The following is a 17,557-nucleotide window of genomic DNA, read 5'->3' as shown; positions in this document are numbered from 1 at the left end:
AAGGGAGAAGGAAGGAAGGAAATGGAAAGGAGAGGAAGAGGGAAAGGAAAGAAAGAATTATGATTGATTAGAAAGGCTTGGGTTAAGAACTTTTAAATTTCAATTTTAGAGTTAAACTGTAATTTTATTTTCAAAGAATTAAAAGACTAGTGATTTATATATGAGGACCTGCTTATTCTTTTAAATAATTACCGCAAACACATTTTCACTGCATACTTTTCAGGAGATACGGAAAGCACAAAGAAGGATCCGGCCAAGACTTTCATAGCACAACAATGGCTTTCCACACATCATTTATCTTTCTTTCCAGGTAACAGCCTTAAAATCCTGCAGCCTCCTCCATGATTTGTATGTTGAGAGAAAGGTAATTTCCAAAATGCTGATATGGAAAAGCACTTTTATGCTTATGCCCTGCTTCCAGGACTCAGCCAGGGTGAGTGACCTTTAACCTACCTTTGCTTTCTTGATATCGGTGAGTGGTGTCGCTAACTGGTCACAATCCCGTTGAGATTGCCTGTCTTTATTTATCGTGATGTTTTTCATCTTTAATGTTTCATCTGTATTTGTATCTCTGTGTCCAATGTCATCTGCCATGCTAGGGAGCCTTGTATTTCTGCAAATTGACTTATGCTCTTCATTTCTTTCCCTGAGATGCACAATTTCCTGATATTCTGAAACTCAGACAAATAATAAATAATGGAATAATAACTCCTCATTTCATTTTTGTTTTAGTTCTCTAAACTAAATTTTACAATGTGAAATTGATATTCATTCTACATATTCGGATCTATGAGATTGCAGTGAAATTATATTATTTATCATAATTTCATATTCTTTGAAAGTTTTAAGATTGTGCAAACAGAGGTGACTCTTCTTCAATAGTTACCTGTGGAATCCATCAATTATTTGTTTACCTATTAGTTTATATTTTTGCAAACAGAACCTGAAAAATATTATATATACAGATATGTATTTCTTTAAGATTTTTACTCTTTTACTTTTTCACTGTTTTTTCTCATTACATTTGAATGTTATAGATAATCTATTTTCATGAGTACTTTTTAAGTTGTATTTCTCTTAAGCATCTTTTACTTTTAATGTGTGCATAAATGTAATAGGAAAAAACCCAATAAAAATTATCAACTGTCTTGAGAAGTTGAATATCACTGGCCATTTATTTTGGTAGTTTCAGTCTTTCTCCTGTCATGTAGATTTTCATTGTCTATATTTAAAAATCTGTAAATAGGCAGATCAAATTAATTTTTTTATAACTGATGGTATTAAAATATGAGAACCACACATGGCCTTTTCTGGTAGTTTCTATCTTTGGCTGATAGAATAATTGAATAAACACAAAGTATCAATCTTAAAAAGTAAACGTTTTACTTTTTTACATTGTGGAAGTAGATTTGATAGGTTGCTCTAAAGAAATAAATCTTTCTATGGTAATTATAATTTTTTTGCTCTTTAATATTTATAGGTAATGTTATTTTACATATTTCCCCAATAATTAAATTACTCATCTATTAGTCAAAATCTTACTAAATAGGTACTATACCTAACTCAAACAGGCAATACACGGATTCAGTGGAGTCAAATTGAAATCCCTGGTTCTCTGCTTTCTAGGTGGATGTCTATTAAATGAGGATAAATTGTTCTAGGTGATAGTAGTTTCCTAATTCCATAGGATTATTGTGAAGCTTGAATTGGAAATGACATGTAAAATGTGTAGGGCACTCTCATAGTGAGTTCTCAGAGCACATTAGCCATTATCAGCATTGCTGGATGCCGGCTGGATGTGATGCATATTAATTTCTTTTTCATCTTCTGTGCATAATAATTCCAGAAATCATCCTTTTTTCCCGTTTAGGTTCAACAGCAAAGGTAGTATCTAGAGGCCTTAAAATTTTCACTGTTTAGAAAACAAGGCAGCATGAGTCCATTTCCTAGATGACCGGTTCGTAGCCAATATTCTGGCTGCATTAAGCAGCATTTGACATAAAGTTCATCTCTACTGCAGCTGCATCCTGGGTTGATGCATTGCAGGCTTGTTATCTGGAGTCTTTCTTTAGCCTTCTATATCAGTGTGTTACTTTCAGCCTTGGCCTTTGGAAAAAAATTATAGGAGCATGAACAAAGCCAGGGTTCTTGTTCTTCCAGGGCAGCCATTTCTGCTGTTCACACCCAAGGGATTCAAACACTCATGCTAATGATTCAAGAACACAGTTCTGAGCCTCCTGAGGATTCAGCCAAAAGGTGCCAAGCCTGGGCGGCCATTTGGAACATTACTTTCGTTTCTGTATGATATATTCAGTGCTGCAAAAGCCTGTTGATCAGATGCAGCATAGTGATACTTTACACAGTTATTGCCACACCGAGAATCCTGGTTTTTTCCAAGCTCTAATCATGCTTTATCTAAATCCTAGAGACAGTGATTAACCCTTTGAAGGAAAAGATCTATTTGAAGCTTGGCTTTAGAATACATATCATAATAAATTTCAGATGAATTAATGAACTAAACATAAAAAAGAGAGAACATTTAAACAATCTCAAGTGATTAAAGAGCAAGAAAAAATTATTTGCAAATTGTTTTTCATCTGTTGATAGGAAAAGGTTTCTAAATTCAGATACAATGTAATGAATCCCAAAAGAAAACACAGCCAGATAAGACTAACTATAATATGCTTTCTTTAAACTGTAATACTTCAAAAGCTTTTAAAATTAGCTTTAAAAAAATTAGAAAAGTTTTTGCCCAAAAATGAGAGGACTACGATCCTTACCTTATAAAGTGTCTTTACAATCCAATAATAAAAATACGTTTTTCTGATTTATAAATGGATTGTTTTATATAGATGTGTATGTTTAAGTAGATATGTATGCTTTTTTTTTTTTTTTGAGACAGAGTCTTGCTCTGTTGCCCAGGCTACAGTGCAGTGCCACAATCTTGGCTCACTGCAACCTCTGCCTCCTAGGTTCAAGCGATTCTCCTGCCTTGGCCTCACAAATAATTGGGACCACAGACCATGTACCACCACACCTGGCTAATTTTTTATATTTTGAGTAGAGACAAGGTTTCTCCATGTTGGCCAGGCTGGTCTCAAACTCCTGACCTCATGATCTGCCCGCCTCAGCCTCCCAAAGTACTAGGATTACAGGCTTCAGCCACTGCGCCCAGCTGATGTGTGCTATTTTTCAAGATATTGTTATTGCCTATTTAATTCATAGAGTTTTCATGAAGATTAAATTTAAAAATTCAGGTAAAAAGCAGCACCGTGCTAGCACATAACAATACTAGTTAGTATTAGGTATTATTTTTATATGTTGGAACAAGAGCTGTGGTCGCCCTGCTAGTAATAAGAAGGTTGAAAGAAAAGTTGTCTGAGGCCTGTGACTCGAGAGCATGCATAAATTTCAGACTTTTAAACTTGAAGTAGGTCTGGACTAAGCCATCTGTACCCTATATATAAGCAGCCACTGCAATTTGGAAAAAAAAAACCCCACATATAAATAATGTATGAGTACATTCTACCTGAGATTTCACTCAGGTCTTCACTAATTGAAACACAAATGATTCAGCACCCCAAGAAGCAAACTCTGGCTTTATCAGCCAGTCAAGGCAGGAAATGAACAGCAAGGGAGGCCGGTTCCCATCTGTAGAGCAATGATAGTGACTTGTCAGTTGTCCCAGCAAGAAGCGGTATAAAAAGAAATCCCCAAGCTTGATTGAAAGCATCCAAGAATATCTCTAATTATATCAAAGAATGACAGGCGATTTTCTTTGAAAATTTTAATTTTCATTCAATTTGTTTAGAAATGTAAATATGCTTCATTCAGTACCAGTTAAGAGAGTCTAACAAGGCAAAAGTGGACAAATGAACCCGGGAACCACTATTAAAAGAAAAAATGGAATCACCGGCTCAGTTATAAAGCAAACCTACCTCAGTGGTTCTAACACAAAATTTCTGCCTAATATATTCATTATATTTCTCTACATTTCCATTTTAATTATCGTGAAGAAAAGACAGCCACCCTTTTGCCATGTGCCGTAATTTATATTTGCTCTAGCAAGATAAGTAATACCACTCTAAATACATCATAAACAAAATATTTATTAGGAAAGCCTCATTAGCATGCATTTCATTCTGATAATAAGGTTTAGGAATTTAAATTAATATCAGTGTTATTCGAGAACATGGCTATTAACATTTAATAATATTTAGCATTTATAGAGTCCTTTGTGTTTCCAAAGTACTTTAGTCATTAATTAATTAAACCTCAAATTATCATGGTGAGCAGGTTCAGCTCAGGTTTCTTCAGTTATAAAATCATATTCATAAGTATTTTAACTTTTTCAACTAGGCATTCTCACTCACAGTCATTTTCTTAGAAGTTCTCTCGTAAAGAGTGAGATTGCTTGTATATACACACAAGAACCCCTCAACTGCAATCTGCTTGTGATATTCGACTTGCTCGTTGTGAGGGTCAGAGATGGGCAACTGGCAGGAGAAGGAGAACAGAGCTCTTTACTTGTTTTGAAATGTCCTCATTCTTTTTTATCTTGAGAGTCTCACTCTGTCACCCAGGCTAGAGTACAGTGGCGCAATCTTGGCTCACTGCCACTTCTGCCTCCTGGGTTCAAGGGATTCTCCTGCCTCAGCCTCCCAAGTAGCTGGGATTACAGGAATCTGCCACCATGCCCGGCTAATTTTTGTATTTTTAGTAGAGATGGGGTTTTGCCATGTTGGTTAGGCTGATCTAGAACTCCTGACCTCAGGTCATCCGCCCGCCTTGGCCTCCCAAAATGCTGAGATTACAGGCGTAAGCCACCGCGCCTGGTCGAAATGCCTTGATTCTTACTCTGTCACTGTTGTCTCCAGTCCCCCAGCCCCTGACATGATCCCCTCAAAAGCTTGAAATAGGCTCCAGACTTAATATCTATCGATTTAAGACTACGTCACAGAAACACTCTTCAAAACACAACAGTTTCCAGTCAGGAAACATACACACCTAGTGGGTAAAAATACACAGTTAAGAACTAAATCCACGATTGAGGTTAAAGTGAAATTTAGACTGAAATGATGACAGTTTGCATGGTTAGGCCCATCTAGACAGGGATGAACGTGTGGACTTGAGGGGTATCCTGACTCTTGGAGAGATTGCTGCCTGGGAAGATTTCTCAGTGGGTGGTGGTTCCCTCCTGGAAACAATGTCAAGGCAAGACTGTCTGTCTAAATGCACGTGGGCTGTGAGGCTACAGTGCTCTTGTCTTCCTGATCCACCCCAGTTCCTTCTCATGCCATCTGCTTACATTTGGGGTCCTTGACTGTGGCCCTGGGCTATTTGCATGGCTACATGCTCAGCTTTATTACGAGAGTCCCAAGGCTGGTTCTTTGCCTTATACAGGAGCCAGTCCCCACGGGTGCATTCCTAAGAGGCTAGGACAGAAAGTTCCATCACCTTCTTCTGAAGGATAATTTTATCAAGGCTAAGCTGAGAAAAACTCTGGAAACATTCACACACTGATAGAAGAAAGCATAAATTTATTATCAGCAGGGAAAAAGAAAATTATTATCATCCATCAGAGTGGCGAAAGAGACAAGAAAAGAGTCTTAATGCGGTCGCCCTGTGGGTCTTAGCCCTGTTTTCTCTCACTATGTACTGGAGTCACAAATGCCTGTTTTTAAAATACAAGCAGATTCATTGGAGTCGTCAGGATAATGGTCTCCATCTTCAGTGGCCCAGAACTACCAGGTAGGAGTCACTTTTTATACCAGATCAAAACAAATAGAAAAAAATTTTTTTAGAAATAAAATGTGCCCAGCATTATATGGCTACATAAATCCTAAACATGCTACAAAATTATCATCCTTGGAGACAGAATTTTCTCGATTGTAGAGATGGCTCATTTTCTGTGGGTCTTCACTACTCTGTTATGAATTTTAAACTATCCTTGAGATGGTCAATAAACATCTGTTTTATTAACAGAAAGAAAGACAGAGAGAGAGAGAGGCCAAAACTTACCTTAACCTTAAAATTTTATGCATAAATGCCAAAACAATACCCTGACACACAGCAGATAACCAAATATTTATTTCCAATCTGAACCCTCACTCTACAGTATTTAATGGTTCCCTATTACCCGTATGTAATAAAAATTCAGACTCCTCAGATGTGATATTTGCATCTTTTACGATGTCATATTTAACACCCCACCTCTTCCCAAACCTCAGCTTCACACGTCCTCTCCAACCTCAGCATTTAAACTGTGCTTCAGGTGGCCCGTGGTATATTTTGACTACTCTGTGAATATGCTGGCTGATGTACCAGTCTCTGGGCTTTCATGTGATTTTCTTTCATTACCTGAAATGCTCCTAGATTTTTCAGTTGCTCCCAGTACATTGTGAGACCCTTGACGAAATGGACTAGGTATTATTATTTCTTTATTCTCCACGATGCATGTAGAGCTTTTTGAACATGCCAGGCATTCACAAAAAGCTTTTGTAAAAAGAATTGGATTGAAAAATATAAGCCAGGTATTTTTTTTTCATGCTTGCTTCTGAGAAACAGCATTCAACTCCAATACATTTTATCTAAGGAAAGATTTGTAGCATGAAGCCTATTTTTCAAAATTTGTTTTGTTGTAGACCCAATGGAAATACGACAGCCTCTGGTCAGAAATAGGATACATAGTAATGAAAAAATCACCAAAAGGTAGGAAAACTAGGTAGAGATAAATGTTATGATTTTAACGAAAATCTTGCCTATGTTTAGGAAAATTTCTAGGCAAAATTAGAAAAGTTTTGATTAATGTACATATATGTTAAGCTCTTTTGTGCTCATGGATATAAAAGGATTAATCACATATGTGTGAGGGGGAAGAATTACCATATTAATTCAGCAACTGTTTGGTACACATAATGAATATACACCTTCCAAATGTGGGAAATGAGATTGGGAAGCTTCCCACCTACAAGCCAGATGATCTGTCTGTTACAACAATACCACATGTGAGTCCAGCAATTATTGCATCTAAATCAGCATCAATGTGGTTAAGACACACACACACACACACACACACACACACACACTTAACTTTTGTTTTGTTTTGTTTTTTGAGATGGAGTTTCGCTGTTGTTACCCAGACTGAAGTGCAATGGCATGATCTCAGCTCACCGCAACCTCCGCCTCCTGGGTTCAAGCAATTCTCCTGCCTCAGCCTCCCAAGTAGCTGGGACTACAGGCGCACACCACCATGCCCAGCTAATTTTTGTATTTTTAGTAGAGACGGGGTTTTGCCTTGTTGACCAGGATGGTCTCAATCTCTTGCCTCGTGATTCACCCACCTCAGCCTCCCAAAGTGCTGGGATTATAGGCGTGAGCCACCACGCCCAGCACACTTAACTTTTGAAAACTGATTTTAAAATTGTAATACTATGTAACAATCAAACGAAACACCTGTTTGGGTTAAGTACAACCTGCAGATGGGTGTATGAATCTTGTCACATGGTGACAAGAATAATAAGGAATTGGAGACAGGTTGTAAAATGAAAAACGAAATCATATATATATATATATATATATATTGTGTGTGTGTGTGTGTGTGTGTGTGTGTAAATTTGAATTGCAGATACAATGTTTATGGATTTTTTTAAAATATGAGAGTATGTATATGGATTCTTTTCCCCTCTTGAATAGAATAAATAGAATAAAGGCCTTATGTTTTAACAATTACATTAGATGGACGTGTAAGAAACATATCACAGGGCTCTGCTTTGCATAGGGCACTAAGCTAGATGCTGAGGACTCAAGGACAAAAAATGTCTGCCCTGGATTTGAGGAGGTCACCGTCGACTAGCAGGAGGGCCAGATGTGCAGACATCTAATGATGTGACATGCTCCCTGATAACAGTAGTTATAAAATGCTGCAGGAACGCAGATCAGGAAGCAATGTATTCTGCCTGAAGAGATTTTGAAAATAAAAAGCTTCACTAAAGAGCTAACAATTGAGCTAGGTAAGCAGAGAGTTGCAGAGCTCTTTGCAAAAATAAAAGCAAAACAAGAAAAGTCTGTGGTATTTGGTGAGACAGATAAGCATTTGTGCTAGGATGGAGGGTAGATTGAGTGGGGGGGATGATAAATTCAAAGGCCAAACAAACAACATCAATAAGTAAAGCAAGCCTGTGGGAACTGAAGGAAACTGGAGAGTGTGTCTGTCTGGAGAGGCTGGTAACTGCACAGGTTTGACAAATGCATGCTGACAGTCAAAATGCTGACCCAGACTTGCCAGAATTTGGGATTCTTTGAAAAGACAGAAATCTAGGTTTATTATGTGAAATCTACCTCTTTTTAACTTTTGAAAACTGATTTAGAAATGTAATACTATGTAACGGTCAAACCAAACACTTGCATGGATTAAGTACAACCCGAAGAGGTATATATGAATCCCGTCACATGGGTGGCAAGGATAAGAAGGGGTTGGGGACAGGTTGTAAGGAGGAAAAACGAAATCATAAGTGTGTTTGGCTTTTGTGCATGATGGAGATGCTTATCTTGATGTGGTGTTGGTTTCATCATCTGTACCTATGTGGAAACTTACTGTACCATTTGAATATGTGCACTTGATTATAGGCCGATTATACCTTGATAAAGCGACTTTTTAGTTTCTTTTTAAAAACGACATATGCTTTCCAACAGTAAACAACAATAAAATAAAAATAAATGTGTTTTCTACTTACAACGACTTTCTGGCATCACTTTTCTCATGTCCCTGATTCAAGGTAGCTCAGGACAAGAAGAACACATTGTGATGGGTCAAGGCTTTTTGCCAGCAGATGCCTGGAGCCCTGAGAGCAATTTGGAATGAAAGGAACAGGGAGGGTAAAAGACATGAAGTCTATTCTTCCATCTCTGAGTTCAAGATCCTTTAGCCTTTTGTCTATTAGGAATTAAGAACTAATAGAATCATAAGTGATAGAAGAAAGACAAAACATAGGTAAGGAAAATAAGAAGAGAAAGAAACAAAGAAAGGGTACAATTCAGTCTGACTGGTTTTCTGTCCCCGCCTGTTCCTATGGTCTTTTGCTGGCAGGAGGCTCTTTCACAGGCTTCTTGAAATCCTTATCTTGGACCCATCATAAAAAAGTGTAAGTCATGATGTAAGTGAAAAAGGATTGCTCTAAAGCTGAACGATTTATCGTAATCAGTCCACCCTCCAGGCTATTACGAATTCAGCAGCAAGACGGCCCACTTAAGATATGAAGGGGGTCCAGGGCTGATTTGTCGTGGTGAAATTTTCTGATGAGCCTATTTCCCTCCATTTCATACGCTTAATTAATTAATTAATTAGCATAGTCTTTTTTCATTCGATGATAGATAATGCTGTATGCTCTCTCTTGAGAAATATATGCAAGCAAAAGACAGAGAAGCTTGTAACTGATATCTCCTAGGAGAGGAATCTTCAGGGATTTCTATCATCTCTTCTTTCAAGAAAAGTTAAATTCCATAAGTGAAGAAATTACACATTATCTTGTACACGATGAATTTCTTTTCTTCCACTTTTCTTCTTGAGTGAAAGGCAATGATAGAAAATAAAAAGTAAGATTCAAAATTATATTAAATCCTTGTAATTTGTGAGCTGTTCTGTTAGTGATGAAATTGTGTCCAGTATGTATTCTCAGTACAATGGATACAGTTCTGCTCCATAACTCACATTAACATTAAGAAGAGCTATGCCATCAAATTCCACAAATCACATAAAGAATTATCTATGCTGGATATTAAACCACAGAAAAGATAGCAAATTCCAGGGGACTAGATAGGTCAAGTGGTAGGTCATAGACCATATCACAGCTAAACTGCGAGGAGAGTTACTAGGGGGTGAGCACAGGTCAAACAATTGTGTTCATAGAGGCACAGAAGACCGGCTGGAAGCACAGGCTGTAGGGTCAGGCAGAACTGTTTGACCCTGGATCTTCTAATTAATCACTTTGTGATCTTGGAAAAGTCATTGATTTCTCTAAGTCACATCCAATTACGTAAAGTGAGTACAGTGCTTGGTATGTATCAAACATACAATAAAAGACAGCTGCTGCTATTATAGATTCATAGGAAAGAATCTTAAAAATCATCCCATCCTACCAGCTCTTTCTACTTCAAGGAGTACACTGAGACTAGAAATATAATATTATTTGCCTAAGTTCACACAACTAGTTAGAATAAATCCGGGGGAATGGAGCAGAGAGCCATGAACTTTTATCAGCCTACGGTTTGTATTTTACTTTACAGAAAATATCTGTCCTTTACTGCAGCTTTATTGAGGTAGAATTGTCATACAATCAACTACAATTACTTAAAGTGTACAATTGGATGAGCTTTAACATATAAATATGCCCATGAAACAATCACCGCAATCCAGATAAGGAACAGATCCTTCACTCCTGAAAGTGTTTTTCTCTTCCTGTGTAATCCATTTCTACCTTCCTCAACTACCTCTAGACAACAGCTAATCTGCCTTCTGTCATTAAGATTAGTCTGAAATTTTCTAGGGTTTTACATAAATAGAATCATACAATATATGTATATAGTATACAATCTCTTTTTTGGTCTGGCTTCTTTTACTCAGCAAAATTATTTGAAATTTATCTATGTTGTTGCAATTACCCATATTTCATTCCATCATATTTTTAAGTAATATTCCAAAGCACAATTTCTTAATCCATTAGCCTGTTGATAGACATGTCAGTTGTTTCCAATCTGGGGCTATGAAAAATAAGTACACTAACTTATTGTTTGTTGTGAACAAAGACTTGTACACTAACATTCATAGCAGATTTATTCATCAAAACCCCAAACTGACGTGGTTTTCGCTTCTCTTGGGTAAATATCAAGGAGTAGGTTATCTGTGTCTTATGTTGGGGGTGGGTGATATTTACCTTTTTAAAATAAACTGCCAGACTGTTTTCAAAGTGATAGTGCCATTCACTATTCCTACCATCAGTGTATGAGAGTTCCAGTTGCTCCACACCTCTGCAGACATATGTAATGGTCAGCTTATTGGTTTTCTGATGCTGTGTAACAAATTTCCTCAAATGTAGTGGCTTGAAACAACATACATGAAGTCTCTCACATTCATATGGGTCAGAAGTCCAGACCCACTGGGGCTGGATTTATTTCTTAGAATCTCACAAGGCTAAAATTAAGACGTTGTCTGGCCTGCACTCTGACTAAAGTGTGGGTTCCTCTTTCAAGCTCAGTCAGTGTGGCATGATTCCGTTCTTTGATGTTATAGAAGTGAGGTCCCCATTTGCTTGTTGGCTGTCAACCCACATTCCTTGGCATGTGGCCCCACATCATTTTCAGAGATAGCACCGAGATGCATAGAATCTCACTCTTCCTTCTAATCTCCTTCCTTCCCCCATACTGACCTCTAGATCCAGATTCAAAGGACCCATCTGATTAGGTATGGCCAATCCAGGTAATTTCCCTATATTAAGGTTAACTGATTTAGGGATGTAATTACATTTTCAGAAGTCCTTTTGCCACAAGAGTAAGATTTCATCATGTTCACAGGTTCCACTCACACTGAAGGGGTGGAGATTACACCAAAGCATTACATAAGGGTGGAGGCCATTGGGGTTAATCTTAGAATTGTACCTACCATTGTGTTTTCAGTTTTAATGTCATGGTATTTCATGATGATTTTAATTTACATTCCCCTAATGACTAATGACATTAAGCATCTGTTCATGTATTCACCCATAATCTGTATCTCTCCTTTGATGAAGTGTCTGTTCAAAACTATTATTTTTCAATTGGGTTATTTGTCTAATTACCATTTATTTTTTAAAGTTTTTTATATATTGTAGGTACAAGTCTTTTGTCATATATATGTTCTGCAAACATTTTCTCGGGTCTTTGGCTTGATTTTTTATTTACATAACAGTGTCTTAAAACATAGAAATTTTTAATTGTGTCAAACCTAATTTATTAATGTTGTTCCTTTTATAGATTATGGTTTGTCCTGTGTGTCATATTTAAGACATCTTGGACAAAACCAAGGTAACTCTTGAAATATTTTTTTTCTTACACATATTTTATAGTTTAGGCCTAAGCTTTAGGTCTATGATTTATTTAGAGGTAATTTATGTGTGTGGTGTAAGGTAAAGCTCAAGTTACTATTTTTCAGATTTGGCATATGGATATCACATTGCTCTAGCACTCTTTGTTGAGAAGAGTATCTTTTACATATCGAATTGCCTTGGCATTTGTTTTGAAAATAAATTGCCCATGTATGTGTAGGTTTACATCTGAAATGTTCCACTGATTTTTGTGAGTATAGTTACGCCAATACAAAGTTGTTTTGATTACTAGTAACTTTACAATAAGGCCTGAAAGCAGGTAGCAATAATTCTTTACGTTTCAAAAAAATGAAAAGAAAAGAAAAGTATTAGCTATTCTAGATCCCTTGCATTACACCCAAATTTTAGAATCAACTTTGAATTTTTACAGAAAGCATGCTTGTGGTTTCATGAAATTATGTTAAACCTATGAAACAGTTTGGGCAAAATTGCTATTCTAAGACTACTGAGTCTTCTGACCAATGAACATGCTATACTTTTCTATTTCTTTTGGTCTTTTTTTTCCCACCATGATTTTCTTTTAGTTTTGAGAGTACATGTCTTACAAATCTTTAGTCAATGCATCCCTAATATTTTGTCTTTATGAGAGCATTGTCTCTTTAATTTTAATTTCTATTTACTTATTGATAGTACACAGAAATTCCATTAATATTTATATATTGAATCTATATGTTGGAAACTTGGTAAAGCCACTTATCAGTTTCAGAAGCCATTTTGTACACGCCTACATTTTCTACATTAACAAGTATATGATCGAAAAGCAAGTTTTATTTCTTTGTTTCCAGTCTGTTTTTGTTTCTCTCCCTTATTGCACTAGCTAGGACCAGCAGCACACTACAGTATAAATTGTAAGAGCACACATTCATAACCGATTCCCAATCTTTCAGGGAAAGTATCTAGGCTTTCGCCATTAAATATAGTGATGGAGCTACAGATTTTTTCTCCTGACCTTTATCAGATTGAGGAAATTCTCCTCCAGTTCTTGTTTTCTAAGAGTTCTTTTCATTGTTGTTTGTTTGTTTGTTTTTTAATCAGGAATCAATGTTGGATTTTTTTCAAAGGCTTTTTCTGTGTCTATTGTGAGGATCATATGATTTTTCTTCCTTTGGCTTGTAATGTGGTCAATTATATTATTTTAGCCTGTGAATATGATGAACCACATATTAAACCAGACTTGTAATCATGGGATAACCCTTACTTGATCATGTTTATTATCTTTTTTATATATTGTTGGAATTTATTCATTAAAATCTGAAGAAATTATGCATTTATATTCATGGGGGATATTAGGCTTTAGTTTTCCCTTTTTATAATATATTTGTCTGATTTCATTACAAGAGTAACTATGCCCCACAAATTGAGATAGAAAGTGTTCCCTTCTCTTCCAATTTCCAGAAAATTTTGTGTATTTTTTTCCTAATGAACTTGGTAGTATAAACCGGTAAATCTACCTGTGCCCCGAGTTTTCTCTTTTATAAGTTCCTAAAATACAAATTCTTCCTTTAGTGAATACAGAGTTGTCTGTTTCTTCTTAAATGTGCCGTGGAAGTTTGTGCCTAGAAAGGAACTACCCAATTTCATCTAAATTCTTGATTATTGGCATAAAGTTTGTCATGCTATTCTACTATTATCCTTATGATTTCTGAAAGATATGTAGAGATATGCCTTGTCCCATTTCTGATATTGGTAATTTGTATTTTTTCTCTTTTTATTCTGATCAATTTGGTAAAACGTCTATCAATTTTGACAAATTTTTTAAAGATCTTGCTTTTCTTCTATTGATGTTGTCATTACTTTTCAAATTTTATTTATTTGATTTCTGTTCTTCTCCTTATTATTTCCTCCTTTCTGCTTTCTTTGGATTTCAGTTACTATTTTTTTAGTTTCCTAAAACAGAAGGTAAGATCACAGATTTAAGGTATTCATTCATTTTTAACATAAACATTTAATATTATAAAATCTCTCTGGGCACTGAATAAACTGTATCTCTCATAAGTTTTTGTGAAATATTTCAATTTCACTCAATTCAAAATGCTTTCTAATATTCTGTCACTTGTGAGTTATTTGGGAGTTTTATTTTTCAGATACTTGAGAAATTTCAAAATATCTTCCTGCTACTATTTTCTAATTTAATCCTATTATGGCCAGAAAACATACTTTTTATAACTTCAATACTTTACAATTAATTGAGAGTTTTTGTGACTCAGAATATTCCCTGTCTTGGTAAATATTGTCTATATTTGATAATTTTCCTGCTGGTGGTTATAGGGTCCTATAAATATGAGTTAGGTCAAGCTGTTTACTAATATTGTTATAGTCTTTTATATCCTTGGATATTCTGTTCATTGGCCAATCAATTATTGAGGTACAAAATGCTGAAATATTTGGCTATAATTGTTGATTTATTTTTTTTTCAGCCCTATCAGTTTTGCTTCATGTATTAATATTTTCAAGCTCTCTTACTTGGTACATAAAACATGTACCTCTTAAGTAATAAATTCTTGTCATCATGAAATGATTGTCAGCAATATTATTTGCTCTGAAATTGACATTGCCTGATACAAATATACTTCAATTTTCTTTTAATGTTAGCATAGTATATCAATGTTCATACATTTGCTTTTAACTGATTCCTTTTTTAATAATTACAATGGGTATCTTTCAGATATTTCTTTAAATCCAATCTGGTCCTCTCTACCTTTTAATCTAAGTGCTTAAAGCATAGGCCTTGAATATGAATATTGGTTTCCTTATGTATTAATCTACCATCCTGCTATCAGTTTCTATTTATTCTTTGGGTTCTTTATTCTCTTTTTCTTCTTTACACCCTTCTTTAGAATGACTTATGTACTTTTATTTATTCAATTTCATCACCATTATTAGCTACTGCATTAGTTTGTTCTCACATTGCTATAAAGATACTACTCAAGGCAGGGTAACTTATAAAGGAAAGAGGTTTCACTGACTCACAGTTCTGCATGGCTGAGGAGTTCTCAGGAAACATAATCATGGCAGAAGGGGAAGCAGGCACCTTCTTCACAAGGCAGCAGGAGACAATGTCAGCATGCAAAGGAGGAACTTGCCAAACACTTAGAAAATTATCATATCAAGGGATCCAAGATGGCCGAATAGGAACAGCTCTGGAGTGCAGTCCCCAGCAAGAACAACACAGAGGGTGGGTGATCACTGCATTTCCAAATGAGTTATTACTGCCCACAGACCAGGAGATTCCTGGGCTGAAAAGTGCCACGAGTTTCCAGCACAACTGTTTTAGCTGGCACGGGTCTTCACACAAAAACTCACACAAATCTGGGCAGCCATTTCAATGGGCACCTGGAATGCCTGTGAGACAGAGCTGCCCATTCAACTGAAAAAAAGGGGGCTGAAACAGGGAGCCAGGTGATCTGGCTTGGTGGGTCCCACCCCCAAAAAGACCAGCAATCTAAAACACTCTGGATTGAGAGTTTCACAGCAAGTTCAGCTGGACCCATGGAGGTCCAGCTCTGTGGGGGAAAGGGCATCTGCTATTACTGAGGCAGTCCACCACTACTGAGGCAGTCTGCCATTACTGAGGCAATCTGCCATTACTGAGGCAGTCCACCATTACAGAGGCAGTCCACCATTACAGAGGCAGTCCACCATTACTGAGGCAGGTTGTCATTACCAAGGCAGTTCTAACTATACCTCTATAAACAAAACTGCAAGGAAGTTCACAGCAGCTGGGCAGAGCAGAGAGCAGCTCAGCAACACCTCTGCTGGCAGACTGTGACTAGGCTACCTCCTTGCTGGGAAGGGCATCTCTGAAAAAAGGCAGTAGCACATCAGGAACTTATAAATAAAGCACCTACCCAGGACAGAGAATCTGGGGAAAAAGGTGGTTATGAGTTCTGCTGCAGCAGACTTAAACATACCTGCCTAGAAGCTCTAAACAGAACAACAGAGCTCACAGCTCAGCACCTGAGCTCCTATAAGGGACAGACTGTCTCCTCACGCAGCAGCTCCCCAACCCCCGTATATCAAAGGGACACCTCATGAAGAAGAGCTCAAGCTGACATCTGGTGAGTATCCTTCTGGGATGAAGATAACAGAAGAAGAAACTGGCAGAAACCCTTACTGTTCTGCAGCCACCACAGGTGATCCACAGGCAAGCAGGGTCTAGAGTGGACCTCCAGCAGTCCTACAGCAGAGGGGCCTGTTAGAAGAAAAACTAAAAAACAGAAAGAAATAACTTCATCACCAACAAAAAGGACATCTACTCAGAGCCCCCCATCTGAAAGTCACCAGCTACAAAGACCACAGATAGATAAATCCACAAAGATGGGAAGAAACCAGCAGAAAGGATGAAAGCACCCAAAACCAGAAACCCTCTCCTCCTCCAAGGGATTACAACTTCTCACCAGCAAGGGAATGAAGCTGGATGGAGAATGAGTCTGATGAATAGACAGAAACAGGCTTCAGAAGGTGGGTAATAACAAACTTCTCTGAACTAAAAGAACAAGTTCTAACCCAATGCAAAGAAACTAAGAACCTTGAAAAAAGGTTTGATGAAATGCTAATGAGAGTAAACAGCTTAGCGAAGAATATAAATTACCTGATGGAGCTGAAAAACACAATATGAGAATGTTGCAAAGTGTACAAAAGTTTCAATAGTCGAATTGATCAAGCAGAAGAAAGGATATCAGAGATTGAAGATCAACTCAATAAAATAAAATGAAGGAAAAGGCAAGATTAGAGAAAAAAGAGTGTAAAGAAATGAACAAAGCATACAAGAAATATGGGGCTATGTGAAAAGACCTAATCTATGTTTGATAGGTGTACCTGAATATGACCGAGAGAATGAATCCAAGCTGGAAAACACTCTTCAGGATATTATACAGTAGAACTTCCCCAACCTAACAAATCAGGCCAATATTCAAGTCCAGGAAACACAGAGAACACCACAAAGATATTCCTCAAAAAGAGCAACCCCAAGGCACATAATCATCAGATTCACAAGGGTAGAAATGAAGGAAAAAATACTAAGGGCAGCAAGAGAGAAAGCTCAGATTACCCACAAAGGGAAGCCCATTCAGACTCACAGCAGATCTCTCAACAGAAACCCTACAAGCCAGAAGAGAGTGGGGGCCAATATTCAACATCCTTAAAGAAAAGAACATTCAACCTAGAATTTCATATCTAGCCAAGCTAAGCTTCATAAGTGAAGGAAAAATAAAATTCTTTATGAACAAGCAATTGCTGAGAGATTTTCTCACCACCAGGCCTGCTTTACAAGAGCTCCTAAAAGAAGCACTAAACATAGAAAGGAACAACCAGTACCAGCTGCTCTAAAAATGTACCAAATGGTAAGAAGCATCAACACAATAAAGAAACTGCATCAACTAACGGGCAAAACAACCAGCTAGCATTAAAATGGCAGGATC

The sequence above is a fragment of the Callithrix jacchus genome, chromosome 4 (genome assembly GCF_049354715.1).
Source record: "Callithrix jacchus isolate 240 chromosome 4, calJac240_pri, whole genome shotgun sequence".
NCBI classification, from domain to species: domain Eukaryota; kingdom Metazoa; phylum Chordata; class Mammalia; order Primates; family Cebidae; genus Callithrix; species Callithrix jacchus.
Note: the sequence above shows the minus strand (reverse complement) of the source record.